This window comes from Mus pahari, chromosome X (genome assembly GCF_900095145.1).
Source record: "Mus pahari chromosome X, PAHARI_EIJ_v1.1, whole genome shotgun sequence".
Classification (NCBI taxonomy): Eukaryota; Metazoa; Chordata; class Mammalia; order Rodentia; family Muridae; genus Mus; species Mus pahari.
This window is the reverse complement of record NC_034613.1, coordinates 91,404,507-91,419,602: the sequence shown is the minus strand read 5'-3', so window position 1 is coordinate 91,419,602 and position 15,096 is coordinate 91,404,507.

Below are 15,096 nucleotides of genomic sequence, written 5' to 3'. Positions count from 1 at the left end.
TGGATTGTTATAGCTTTCATACTTGATTTTCTTTTTTATTATTTAAACAATTTATTATTAGATATTTTATTCATTTACAATTCAAATGCAATCCCGAAATTCCCCTATAGTCTCCCCCTGCCCTGCCCCCCAACCCTCCCACTCCTGCTTCCTGGCCCTGACATTCCTCTGTATTGGGGCATATAATCTTTGCAAGACCAAGGGCCTCTCCTCACAATGAGGGTATCATCCTGAGTGAGGTAACCCAATCACAAAAGAACACACATGATATGCACTCACTGATAAGTGAATATTATTATATCCACTTGTCCAGAAACTTAGAATATCAAAGATACAATTTGCAAAACACATGAAACTCAAGAAGAAGGAAGACCAATGTGTGGATACTTCATTCCTCCTTAGAATAGGGAACAAAATACCCATGTAAGGAGTTACAGAGACAAAGTTTGGAGCTGAGACGGAAGGATGGACCATGCAGAGACTGCCCCACCCGGGGATCCATCCCATAATCAACCACCAAACCCAGACACTATTGCATATGCCAGCAAGATTTTGCTGAAAGGACCCTGATATAGCTGTCTCTTGTGAGGCTATGCCAGTGCCTGGCAAATACAGAAGTGGATGCTTACAGTCTCATCTATTGGATGGAACATAGGGCCCCCAGTGGAGGAGCTAGAGAAAGTACCCAAGGAGCTGAAGGGGGCTGCAACCCTATAGGAGGAACAGCAATATAAACTAACCAGCGTGTCTCTAGCTTCATATGTAGCATTTCCCCATCTCACTGCTGAAGTTTTGTTTGCTTTGAACTTATTCATGTCTTGTTGGTGTTTCCGAGTCTCCGTGAGCTCACATGAGCCCGTTGTCTCTGGAAGACACTCTCATTTCCTCAGTTACCTACCACCTCTGGCTCTTACAATCTTTCATCCTTTTCTGTAGAGAAGTGTGAGCCTTTAGGAGAGTGGTTTTATAAAGGCATACCATTTAGGACCTAATGCTCCAAAATTTTCCATTCTCTGCTCATTGTCCATTTGTGGATCTCTTTAATTAACACCTACTTTTTAAAAAAGGAAGCTTCTGGGATTAGGGCTGACTCAGTGATTGGAACCTCTGGTTGGAACTCTTAAGTCAGACTCCAAGCAGTCGCAGATCAGTGGAATAGGAGTGTGGGTATCAGGCTAGCAGGCAAGGAGGTGTACTTCTATCCTAGCAATATGGTCTTCTAGTCCAGGAACATAGACCTCCATTAAGCTGTCTGTTTTTAAAAGTGGGCTCAAGGATCATCAAAGAAATGTACTAAATAACACAAGGTGAGTGAGTTAGTTCTTGGCCTACCAAGTAACCTTGACGGTGGACTACAAGCCATACCTTCTTCAATCTTTTTCAGTTCCTGCCCTTGAGTCAATTCTGCAGGGAGAGGAGGCACCTCAGCTGCTCCAGGCCCCTAGAGACTGCCCGGAGAATTAAAGATGCTCCTCTAATTATGTGGTCCAGTTCATCTGCTGGCGCTCTTCCTCTCTTGGACTAAGGTCTGCTGGGTAGGATCTGCACTTCTTCCTAGCATGCCAATGGAAACAATGGTTGAGGTATAGCTGTAAATGGGACCTTTACAGCCAATGTGTTTAATTCGGAGAAATTCTGCTGCCTGCCACCTAAATTCTCTGGCTGTGATGGCACGTGGCAGCCACTGTGTCTGCCTGTCGTCTGGGGACCTGCATTCCTATTCCTGATTCCTGAGCCCCATATTACTATTAGTCTAGGTGCATTTTTCTATGATGGCACTTCTTCCTTCAGGGCCCAGTTAAAGTGACCATGATAGTAACTCAACCCCAAGTCTCCTAGCGTTTAACATTGCTTCCCTCCCTACTCATCGCTGTGATGTGGTTCACGTCCAGACACTGAAGTGATAGTGAAAGTGGCAACCCCATCGGCTTGTCTTAAAGCAGGGACAACATCCAGGAACTGTACCCACGATGAGCCTGGTGGGTCTTGATGGGCTTTAGATGAATGGGGCTTAGGAATCAGGATAGTGATGCAGGCTCCCAGACAGCAGGCAGGCACAGTGATGGTGAGTGTGGAGCAGTATCTGTGGTCAGCCTTCCTCAGTTACCTATCTTCCAAGGGAAGTGTCTGAGAAGCTTTGGTTAAGAATTCACAAAAGGAGTTGGGGCTGTGGCTCAGTAGTAGATACAGCACTTGTCTACCATGCTGGGGTAGACACTAGGGTCTAGGTACAGCCCCTCCCTATCACCTTAAAAAGGACAGAAAAATCCCCAGTGACTTGGTGATCCATCCTGGAAGAATCTCTTGCTTGGGGTAGCATTTTCTACAGAGACAAGTCTGATGCTCTAAATCCTGCCCCATACACTGCTGCTGCAGTCCTAACTGTGGGCTACTTCGGATGCACTAGAATCCACTGGTGGCTGCTCTGTCAAGTCTGATGAATTCACAAGAGCTGTGTTTATCTTAGTAGAATTTAAGGAAAAATGCCCCTTAAAATTTAACTTAATTATAGTCAAATGGCCACATCAACAGAACTCACTATCCTGAAGTAAATAGGCTGGAAGAATAATTGTGAGGAGTTGACCGTGCCCAGCCAGATCACTGGGATTGCTGGGCCTGCAAGATTTGCCCTTTTTCTCATTGCTAAGTAAACTGCTTCCTACTTGACTATAGGGGTCAAGCCTCCATAATATGAAGAGGCCCGTGATTGATAGAACTCACTTTGTAGACCACGCTGGCTTCGAACTCAGAAATCCACCTGCCTCTGCCTCCCGAGTGCTGGGATTAAAGGTGTGCGCCACCTCTGCCCAGCGATAGAGGTCTTTGATTCTCTTATCTTCAATTCACTACAGCTACAACATGGCTGTCAGCATTTCTGACTCATAACTTGCCAACTTTTTATGATTATGGAAACAGCAAACCTATTTGTAAGGATTTAGTCTCAAGTGAAAAAAACAGATCTGTGCAAATCCCACCATGAACAAAGGCTGCAGTGCTTAGTGTGTGTGTGAATGCTGAGAGTACGTAGTGTCATCTACTGAGACTTCCTAGAGGCCTTTCCTGTCTTCTACTTTGTGGTGCTGGGGATTAAACCTAGGTTTCAAACCTACTCTGCAAGCATTTTACTATGGAGCCATACACACAATTGTGGTAGTCCAGGCTGCCCTCAAATGTGTGGAAATCCTCTAGTTTCTGCTTCCTGAATAGCTGGGATTGCAGTGAGAGCTACCACACTGGGCTTTCTTTTTTGTTTTCAGGTTTGTTCTAGATCTGAGTTCTCCACAGAAAATTATTTCAGATGAGCGAAATATTGCTCAATGGAATTCCACAATTTTTTCTTGGTGGTTTGGGCCTTTTTTTCTTTTTTTCTAGCACCAGTAAAGCCCACTGCTATGGTCAGAGGTGTGTGCGTGTGTGTGTGTGTGTGTGTGTGTTGTGGTCAGGTTGTAGAGATTTTGGCCTAGTTATAGCCAGACTGGTTTAGTAGTTCTGTTCTCTAAAGAACAGATGGCATCTAAGAAGAGGCATCGTTTTGTTGTGGCAGTGGATATGAAAATCAGGAAATATGCCATTTTCCTCACTGAATATAAGGAGACCACTTGGAATAGATATTTTCCTGCTATCTGTGCTTAAGTTTTCTAAGGGATGGCAGAGGGAACCAACATCTGTTAAATATATAGGTCAGAAAGCATATAGGTTGAACTGGCCCAAAAGTTTCTTCAAAATAGTTGAAGTCCAGAGACTTTGGAACGCAAGCCAGACACCTGGGAAGAAAAGAGGGTGATCCTAAGGAGGAACAATGAAAGAACCCTATTTTCTCTTGGGGCATCAATTCATCCTGTGATGGCATCTTACTCATCTTCAAACATCAGGCCATCTTTCCCCCATCCAAATCTTTGCCCCTGCTTCTTTTCTCCCTCTTTTTCATGTCACACTCTTTCCCCACCCTTCTGTGACCACAGTGAGGGATATTTGGGTGGACAGGATGCCCAGTACTGCTGCTTCTCCAGCTCTGCTTGCAGAGCCTCCTGGCTGATGCATTGAGACCCCCCCTTCCTGTTCATTTTGGGAGGCTGAATGAAAGCTCATAGACCCTCTCCTCTGATAACCCCGTTTCTCTGCGCTTTCGCTGACTCACTGGGGAGAATCACACATCTTTTTGGATGGAGCTCTTGGCTGCAGTCAGAAGGCCTGGATCATGCGCTCAAAAGTGATGCTAATTAGAATACTTGGGCTTCTAAGATTTTGCCTCTCACATCCCCCATCCTTTTCCACTTCTGCTCCTCTGGCATCAGTTAACTGAAAAGCCACACCCAAGGCTATATAGTCTTAGCAGAGGAGCTAAGTTATTGTTTCATTTCTTAAAATAAAAGATATAATCACAGAGTCCCCAAGAAAGGAGAGAGAGAGAGAGAGAGAGAGAGAGAGAGAGAGAGAGAGAGAAGGGGGTATAGTTCTGGAAGTATAGAATGTTGTGGAAACAGGTAAATACCCTACCCCTCTCCTTCCACTAAAACTATGATGGTGCTTGGGATGGTATTAAATGTGCGGTTTGGCCAAGAAGCAGCCTGCATGGCAGCAGGTTGTAGGCAGGATGTACCCTCCATTTTATCACTCTTCCCTTAAGGTTGAGCACCTAGCTGCAGCAATCCAGTCTGCTTCGTCCTGTCCAACTGCAAAAGGCACAAGGATGCAATCGAGCTATGTGGAGGCCCCAGCTGCCTTCCCAGGAATGCCGGGGAGATCTGGGAACATGGAGGCTGAGTCATAGTTTGGGAGAGAATTGTGTTTTTAGACCCGCAATGCAGGGTGTTGCCATAATATTAATCATCATTATGGTCAAAAACAAATAAACTCACCCCGCAGTTATGACAAAGCTGGGTCTTGGCTCTTTCTTGTTCCTACACTGTCCTCTTACCTTCTGCCTTTGAGAATCACAGTTTAACTACATATTGTCAGAACGGCCAGTGTTCATCTTTTAGTAAAATAAAGAAAAAAATTCAACAGCATTTTACTAGATGATTCAGGCTGGCCCGAGTCTCCTAGGCCTTTTGTCTTATCTTCCCAAGTGGCTGGGACACAGGTATGCCACCACACTCTGCAGCCAACTGTCTAATACCACTTTAGGGATTCAGGCAAAGTATCCAATTTTATTTGTTTTTATTCAATTTTTGTCACACAGAGGATAGAATCCAGTGCTTCACTTCTACTAGGTAAGTATTTGGCCATGAGAGATACCCCCATTCCAAAGTACCTGATTTATTTCTTAAATTATTATTTTTAATTTTTTTCTGTGTATGGGTGTTTTGCCTGTAGGCATGTCTGTGTACTACATGTATACCAAAAGAGGGGACAAGATCCTCTGGAACTGGAGTTCCAGATGGTTGTTAGCCACTGTGTGTGTGCCTGGTCCCTGTGGAGGCCAATAAAGTCTTTGTGCTCTCTAGAGCTGGAATTACCAATGATTGTAATCCACCATGTGGGTACTTAGAATAAAACCTGGGTCCTCCAGAAGAGCTGTCAGTACTCTTAACCATTGTGCCATTTTTCCAGGCACACACACAGGAAATACCTATTTGAAGAAAGTGAGGGGTGAGGGTGGGAGCTAGCCAGCAGGGCACAGTGATGCTTGTAATCCCAGTACTCAGGACAGTGAAGAATGATAGTGATGAATTTGAGGCCAGTGTCCAATACACAGCAAGACATGTCTCAAACCCAACCCAACCCAAACCATGTAGACCCAACCAGACATGGTGTTATACACCTACAATACTAGTTGCAAGGGGCACAGAGTTCAAGGCCAGCTTCAGCAACATAGCAGCAACACCTTGTCTCATCCTCTTCATCTTGCCCTCCCCTTAAACTAATAAACCAAAGAGACTTTCCATATCTGCTCACTAAGACCTAAAGTTCCACCCAGTCAAAACCCAAATACTCCACAAACCCCATTATTCACTTTGATCTTTTGTTTGCTTCTTTAGGGACAAGGTCTCAACATGTAGCACAGACTGGCCTTGAGTTCTCCATCTTTTTGTCTCAACCTCTTACTAGGATTATAGGCATGCATTCTCATTCCCAATTAGCTACTTCCATCTTCATATCAATAATCTGTTATGATTATTTCTTCCAGAGAAGGAGACGGGGTGAACATAGAGACAACAAGAGTGCAGCACACATAACCATAGATAAATAGCATCTTCAAGGAAGAGAAGGCCACAGAGAGGGACTGCCAGGACAGAAGACAACCTGACAGTTTTGCCATAAAGCAATTTTGGACCTATGTTAAGGCCATGGGTGCACTTGCTGTAGGGTTAGGGGTTGGGTAATGAAGAGTCACTGGAAAAACATTTGAAAGCAAACTCTCATTCTGTAGTCCGGGCTGGCCTTGAACTTGAGAGCCTTCTGATTCAGTCTCCTGTGTGCTGGGATTACAGGTGAGACGTATACAAGGTAAGTTACTGAAATTTAATGGACCATGTTCCAGCATGAGGCTCAGGTCCTGGCTGTTGAGCAGGAGTCTGAGTTTAAAAAAGAGAAAGATGGGGCCTGGAGAGATGGCTCAGCTGTTAAGACCACCGGCTGCTCTTCCAGGAGACTTCAGTTCAACTCCCAGCACCCACATGGTAGCTCAGAACTGTCTGTAACAACAGTTCTAGGGGATCTGATTTCCTCCCACAGAAGTAAAACATGCAAAACACCAGTGCACATAAAATAAAAAAAATAAATAAGGCATTTTTAAGAAAGAGAAAGAGGAGCCAGGCATGGTGGCGCATGCCTTTAATCCCAGCACTCGGGAGGCAGAGGCAGGGTGATTTCTGAGTTCGAGGCCAGCCTGGTCTACAAAGTGAGTTCCAGGACAGCCAGGGCTATACAGAGACAACCTGTCTCAAAAATTGAAGAGAGAGAGAGAGAGAGAGAGAGAGAGAGAGAGAGAGAGAGAGAGACTCTGTCTGCTTATTTCAGGTAGAGCCACAGGAGCTAGCCTTGGCTGCAAGGTCTTTGGGCCCTACAGGGTCTGGAAGCTGGGGAATTTAGGTTACTCTTTGCAAATTTAGGCTCAGTGAGAGGCCTGAATTCTAGGACCAAGTGTGCCCTTAGATAGTACCTACTCTGCCAGGCAAGGCGCCTACCTAAGTAATTTTATCCAGTGATCCAGAAATCATTTTCCTCTTTTCTGGACCCCACTGTATCTTGACCAAATCAGAAAGTAGGGCAAAATGTTGCTCAATTTGTCCTTTACCTGGCTTAGAGCAAAGCAAATAAAACTTCGGAAACATCCCCAGTTATGATCTCCACATCTCTCACCTTTTAAGTTATGACTAAATGACACCTCGGAGGGTGTCCTCTCTCCCTTGTTGTCGTCATGAAACTTGTCACTGGTTCTTATTTCCCATGCTCTGTCTTCTGTGAGCCCCATGAGAAAAGCCCCTCACTTTAACTCTCTGGCCTGAATGGGGCAGCATTGGGCAAGCCCTTTCTCTGCCTTTGCTTTGGAGCTTTGTTCAGAGTATTCCGCACCCTGGGCTGTCTCCTGCCCTGTCCATCTCCCACTCTGTGTCCTGCAATGCTGGAGTGAGTGTTGTTCCCCTGAGGAAGGTCTCCTGGATGACAGCAGCCCAGGATTTTCTTCTTTAACTACAGCATCATGGGCTATGCTTTGGGGTTTGCCCTCTATCCCTGCCTCCTTTCACCCTTCCTTCTTTTCTTCTTCATTTTGTTTCTCTTCTCTTTTCTTTTCCACCTTCTGTCCCCTTCCTTCCTTTCTTTTTTTCTCCTGCCCCTGAGACAGGATTTCACTATATATCCCAAGCTGGCCTGGAACTCACTATGTAGGTCCAGGCTGGCCCAGATTTGTGGCAACTGTCCTGCCTGAGTGCCAGAGTTCTGAGAGCTATCGAGTCAGGAGATGACATATGCGTTTTAAATTAGATGCTTCTGAGCCTACAAAGCTTGAGAGCCTGGCTCAGCCCCTCACCAGCCCATCATCCTCTCCTTTGTCCTTGCCAGAATTCTGCTTCCTTATAAGGTAAGATGAAGAGGTTGGGCAATGTGACCTCTTAGCTTTCAATCTTGGCAAGGTTATATTCTGGAAAGTCCTGGAAGATAATGTCTTTAGCTTGTCTAACTTAGAACCTCTACTGCAGCCTATTCAAGAATAGTGTCTTCAATGTTCTGGTGCTTCATGGGTGACTGAGTGGGTGGAATGAGTAGTGAAAAGGGCAAAGGTTACAGAAGGCCAGCTCACAACAAGCCAGAGACAATAGAGTGATCAGCCCCACTGCACAGGCCTGAGTTAGAATCCCAGTCTCCAGCAAGTTGGAGCGCTCCAAAGCTTCATTTCTTCAGTCTGTCAACCTGCGGCCTTCCTGGTACACTGCTTTGGGCTACTGGAGGACAAAATGAGATAATGTCTACAAAAAAGTCTGGCACACAATTTTCCCTCACCTTTCTTTTTCATGAGGTCACACCAATAAGGAACAAACGGTTCGTTTTCAATACCACAGAAGCTGACCTTCAATCATGAGGACTTGGAAGCCTGGCTGACCTGACTTAGGGCTTGGGAGCAGGGTGCCCATGTAGAGCATTCTCCTGTAACCACTGCCTGGGAAAACCAGTGTGGGGGCTGGTGGAGCTTATCAGCAGGGGTGAGGCGACCATCTGGAGAGTGTCTATCTCTCTTCAAGCCTCAGTGGCTGCAGCAAGACTTCCCCACTTCCACGGCCTCACGTGGAGGTCTTTGCTTACCGAGGGTCACCTGCAGTACATTCGGTGCCTTGAAAGTGATGCTGTCTTAACCACCTCTGTATCCTGGACAAAGAGCTTACTGCCTGAGTGGAGCAGAGGTCCCAGAAGTGTTTGTAAAGTGACATACAGCCCTGATTAGCTGTGGGAAAGTCAATTAACCTCCGCAAGCCCAGGTGCCATTTCTGAGGACCCACCCGAGTTACTGTGAGGATCAAGCCCTCTGTTATCTGTAAGAGAATCATTGCTGCGGCTCTCAGGCTTCTTCCTTTACCTAAACCTATTTACCATCTCTTTCAGTACTGGACTTTCTGTTCTCTAGGCTATTTTGTCACCAAAGCTGGGAAAAGGAATCCGTGCAGATGTGTTAATAGGTGTTAATTGGACGATGTATTTACATTTCAACAGGGAGCTTGCCCAGGGTGGGCAGGAATGAGTAATGGTGGAAGCCAGGTGCTTGGGCAGGGAGTGGGGGAAGGCAGGGGAGTGGGAGGGGGAGGCAGGGTTTGTTGTTGAGGAGGGAGGGGGTTTTTGAAGCTGTTTCTCAAATTGCTCTTGTAGGGGCCCTGTGCTGCTTTTTAATCCAGGCAGCAGGCACAGTGAATTTACATTCAGGAATTGCCTGAGGCTTTGGGAGCCACACTGAAGGCTTCATCCCGCTTGGCCTCCTAAGAGCAAAGGGAAGGCAGGCAAAGAATGTACCTGCTTCCTCCCTGAGCCCAGAGCCACATGGACCCAACAGGCCCAAGGAGCTTGTTCCGGGCTTGGAGACCAGTCCTGGGGCCTACAAAAGCCACTATCCTGGAAAGATTACTTCTGCTAATCCCCCTAGGCAGGCCCTGAGGTTTTTCACATGCTCACAGAGCCTGGGGCCTTTGCTGGGGTCCAGTGTTAAATGTCTTTGGAAAGAGGTGTAATTCTAGGTTAAAAGTTCCTCTGGTGCTATTAATGTTGAACAGGAATAAGTTCTATGCCTGAAATATCAATGCATGTGTTGAAAACAGGGGAGGGGAAGGAGAAGGGATGGGTTTAATGGCGGCTAAAGCTAGCTGGAGTTTAGAGTTGTGGGCAGAGGGACATGTGAACAGGGACATGTGAGCACTGTATGTTCTGTGAGCATGGGCATGTTTCTGAATGTTTGTGCTTCGCGTGTATGTCCTGTAATTTGTCTTTTGGTTCCTTTCTGGAGTCGCTTGTGGAAGTAACCTGTTTTCTCCCTGTGGTGTTCAGGTTGGAATTGAGTTCCTCATCCGTGCTAAGCAAGTGCTCTGTCACTGGGCTCCTTTCTAGCCCTGGTTATGAAAATTGCTTTTCTTTGCTGCCTGACATGTCTACAAAGCTACCACCTAGGCTCCTCCAAACATTCTTCCTGATTCTGTGGAAGCGTGAACTACTCAGAGAGCTACAGCTACTCTGGGCCTTACTGTTCTTCATTCAGAAGAGGATGTTCTTGAATATATTCTGAGACTTATTCCCCATTTATATCCCCATGTCTCTTGCTCAACTGCTCCCAAAGAAATGTGAAGAAGACGAACCTCATGCTCCTTCAATTTGAAAATACTTTCTCAGCTTTTGTAGGTAAGGTCAATGCCAGGGGTTCAAATGAAGCCCCTGCTCAAAAGTACTTGGGGGGTGTCCATTTTATGAGATGGATCTGGTCTCAGAATGAGGCTGGTTTCACAGATAAATGCAGCTACTGAAGCTGAGCAGTATCCACTAGGCGATGAACGGATTTGTTTTTAATGCTAAAGCTAATTCCTTGTTGGGCCTAGGCATCAGAGCAGCTACACTGAGCACCTTTGGCAAGTGGGGTGGAGGGCAAGCAGAGGGAAGCAGGCCTCCTTGGGGATGGAAGTAGAAGCTGCCAAGTGGGGCCCAGAAGGCTCAGTCCAGCATTCACACCCTGTGTGACCTACAGTGTTTTGAAACATTTTGCACTGGCTGCCCACATGTTAAAAACTCAGAACACTGAAAATAGTAGGATTAGATAACACGGGGGAAGTCGCCTGCTTGGCAGTGATGAGGATCAGGTCTACTGACTAGCCACTGCCACACTGAGGTGGGATCTGCACTCACAGATGCCACAGACCCCACATCCCTTGCTATTTTATGCCCTATATGTTTCCCTTGTGTTGACTATCTGGTTCCTTTGGGCTGGGTTGTATCCCTGGACTTTCAACATTTTTATCCCGGTGGCAGAGGTTCTACTGGAGATGATAGGAGACCAGCTGATTAGTAGGGTCAAAAAACTAGATAAGAAGCCCGAGAGAGGCAGTCCAAGGTCCTTAGTGGTGACCCTGTCTGGTGTAGGCATTGTAGCAATAGTGGACCTGGATTTCAGCACTCAGTGAAGACCCAGGGAGGAATCTTGGTGAGTCGGAGAATATGGCAGACTGTTGAGGTTAAGTGACAATGCCACGGTCATACTCAAACTATTGGCACCCTCTCTCTATATTTTTTTATGAAAATGAACAAAGATCCTAGTTTGACCTGGCAAGGCTAAACTTCATCTTGAGCCATGCGCACTTGGAAAAGCAAAAATAATCAAGAAGCTCCCTACCCTTGTGTGAGGCCAACTGCAAAGAACTGCCCTGTGTTTATAACTGAAGGCAAGAGCCCTTTCCATGTTTGATGAACCACACACCTGTAATCTCAGTACCTGCAAGTATGAGGCGGGGGAATGCTGGGTGCTTTACTTTAATGTATCTGTGGCTGTGGTAAACACAATGACCAAAAGCAACGTGGGGAGGAAATGCTTTATTCACGATACACTTCTAGGTCACACAGTCCTTCATCTGGCCATATCAAGGCAGAAGCTGAAGCAGGAACTGGAGCAGAAACCACGGAGGAACATTACTTATTGGCTTGCTCTCCCTGGCTTGCTTGCTTAGCTAACTATTTTTTTATAGGTGTCATTTTATTCAAACCACCACAGTCTCTAATTTATAAACATTTTCACTGGGATTATTAAAATCAGCAATAATGACAATGTATGTCTTCTGATTGTATAGAACAAAATAGGAGGAAACCAACTTCACTTCTGAGATCATGGGCATGTCTACAAATGAGAAATCTAAACTGCTTGCCTAAAATATCCTCAACACAACACACAATACAAGCATGACTTTCTCTCCTCTTTACCAGGAAAAGAGTGCTGAAATGTGATAGTTCTTCGTTTCCCCTTAAAGATTTGATTTATTCAGTAATAATAACTATATGTTAAATTGAGCACCATTTTATAATCTTACAAAATAAAGTATATATCAAGCATTGTATTAAGATAAAAAAGCAATATGATCTTCTCATTTGTACATTAAAGAATAATATAAAAAAGATAACAACCCCTAGACAGTGTTTCAGTAGGATTCTCACACTTATTTCATTTGGTGAACACATCTTACAAGGAGGTGCACATAGTCATTCTGTCTGATGATGCATGTGTTCATCCTATATGAGGATTTGTGTATTCATAGCTGCATATGTAGCAGAAGATGGCCTATTCTGCCATCATTGGGAAGAGAGGCCCCTTGGTCTTGCAAACTATATATGCCCCAATACAGGGGAATGCCAGGGCCAAGAAGTGGGAGTGGGTGGGTAGGGGAGCAGGGGCGGGGGGAAGGTATAGGGAACTTTCAGGATAGCATTTGAAATGTAAATAAAGAAAATATCTAATAAAAAAAGAACTTTTTAAAAAAAATATAGCCAGGGCCCACCTGCCTAAGGCTGGCACTACGTCCAGTGGGCAGGGCCCTCCTAAATCAATTAGCAATTAGGAAAATAGATCATAAATATGCCAATATGACCGCTGGAGACTCTCTCAGGTAACTCGCAAAGTGAGTTTGAAGTCAGCCTGGGCTGCAAAGTAAGACCCTGTCTCAAAAGACAAAACAATTCAACCAATCAAATAAACAAACTCTCAAATGGAAAAAAAAAAACCAAGGAAACCGCCCCCCCCCACACCAATTACAAAAAGCCAGCTCACTAGCCACACCCACTAAAAAGAGAAGTGAGTTTTAGAATTCTGTGTTTACACTTGCTCCATAAACAAAGTCAAAGAAACAAGTTCTTCCATTTCCCTGCTGCTGCTAGGTGACCAGCTTTGCTGAAAGTTACACAGCAATTGAATCATTTACCGCATTTCCAGGGGAAAAGGTCACAAGAACCAAAAAGATTCCCTCTGAAGCCAGTTACTAAATCCCCTTCAGTGTGGCCTTGCCACCTCCATATCATTGCAAAGGGATACTAGCAAGATGTGAAGTTCCTTGTTTGCTTCACCAAAACCAAAACCAAAACCCAAACCCAAACCCAAACCCAAACCATGAAACAGGAATTGGTAGAAGGAAATGAGTTTATTTATAGTTTGGGCCACAAGTGAGGACGGAAAAAACTCTCAGCTCTCTTTGTTTTGCCTGTAGTGATGTTACAATTTGTAGACCACAGCCAGCAAAGATGTATCTGCAGACTTGGCTGTAAGATAAGTTATCAGAATTGTGAAATTATTCTTTTCCTAGGGGATAGTGCCTCCTTTGGCAGTTCTTCCTAGAATAAAATTCCAGGGATTTCCTGGAGAAATGTTCTTTTACGTCCCTGTGGCACCATTGTAGATGATGAGGAGTTGTTTCCTAAGACAGCTCGAACTGCAGGGCTGGGCAGGGCAGCCTGCATCGGGGATGGAGAAGACAGCCTTGGTCTTTGCTCTTTGGTCTGTTTTGCCCATGGTGTTTGTCTTGGCAGGGAAAGACCTTTTCTGCTGTGTATCTTCTATACACCTGTACTGGCTAGTTTTGTGTCAACTTGACACAGGCTGGAGTTATCACAGAGAAAGGAGCTTCAGTTGGGGAAATGCCTCCATGAGATCCAGCTGTAAGGCATTTTCTCAATTAGTGATCAAAGGCGGGAGGTCCCCTGTGGGTGTTGCCATCCTTGGGCTGGTGGTCTTGTGTTCTATAAGAGAGCAGGCTGAGCAAGCCAGTGGAAGCAAGTCAGTAAAGAACATCCCTCCATGGCTCCTGCTTCCTGACCTGCTTGAGTTCCAGTCCTGACTTCTTTCAGTGATGAACATCAATGTGGAAATGTAAGCTGAATAAACCCTTTCCTCCCCAACTTGCTTCTTGGTCATGATGTTTGTGCAGGAATAGAAACCCTGACTAAGACAACGCCTCCATGAACTCTTCCACAAGCTGGCTACATTTAAACCCAGATGACAGCCAGCTGTATTCCCTGTTCTGGCTGAGGTCCCTACATGCTCAGCCACTAGGTCTGAGAATAACACACAGTGGCATGAGCAGAAGGAGGTTTGCAGCCAAATGTCACTTTGCCATGTTCCCACTCTTGTTTCCTGCCCCACCCCATGTCTCCCTTTAAAGGCTTCTCTTAGATCAACCTTCCTAATGTGGTGACCTTTAAAAACATGTCTTCACACACGGTATGCACTCACTGATAAGTGTATATTAGCCCAAAAGTTTGAAATACCCAAGATACAATTCACAGACCATATGAACCCTAAGAAGAAGGAAGACCAATATGTGGATGCTTCAGTACTTCTTAAAAAGGTGAACAAAATACTCACAGGAGGAAATATGGAGACAAAGTGTGGAGCAGAAACGAAAGAAAAGGCCATCCCGAGACTGCCCCACCTGGGGATCCATCCCATATACAGCCACCAAACCTGGATGCTATTGTGGATGCTGGGAAGTACTTACTGATGGAAGCCTGTAATGGCTGTCTCCTGAGAGGCTCTGCCAGAGCCTGACAAATACAGAGGGGCATGCTCACATCCAACCATTGGACTGAGCTCAGGGATCCCCAATGGAGGAGTTGAAGGGACTGAAGGAGCTGAGGGGGTTTGCAGCCCCATAGAAGGCAGAAAGTGAGCAGCTCTTCACAGGGATGACTGACCTTTGGTTTTGATATTTCTTTTGTGGTTCACAAAGGCAATGCCTATAAAACTACTGCTTTCAGCAAACTGCTCAGAGCAGTCACTGGTATCATCTTAGAGCCTAGCTATAGGGAGAGTGGCATGAGCCAAAATGATGGTGGTGATGTGGAAGGGGGAAGTTCAGCATCCAGCTAGGATGGCTATAGAGAATAGCCCCTTGGCTTTAAAGGTATCACAGTCTGAAGGGAAAAGAATCATGGAAAGTGTCAGTCAGTTGGGGGGGGGGGTCTAGCAGATCCTGTGCTCATACACACTGTAGACATTCCCCACCAGAGGCTGTTGGTTTTTTTGTTTTTGTTTTTGTTTTGAGAAGGACATAGGTAATGAGTAAGGCTTAATCCCAGGCAGAAGTTGGCTTTTTAGGCTGGGAATAGAGCTTAGTGGTAGTGCTTGCCAGTATACCAGAGGTTGCCCAA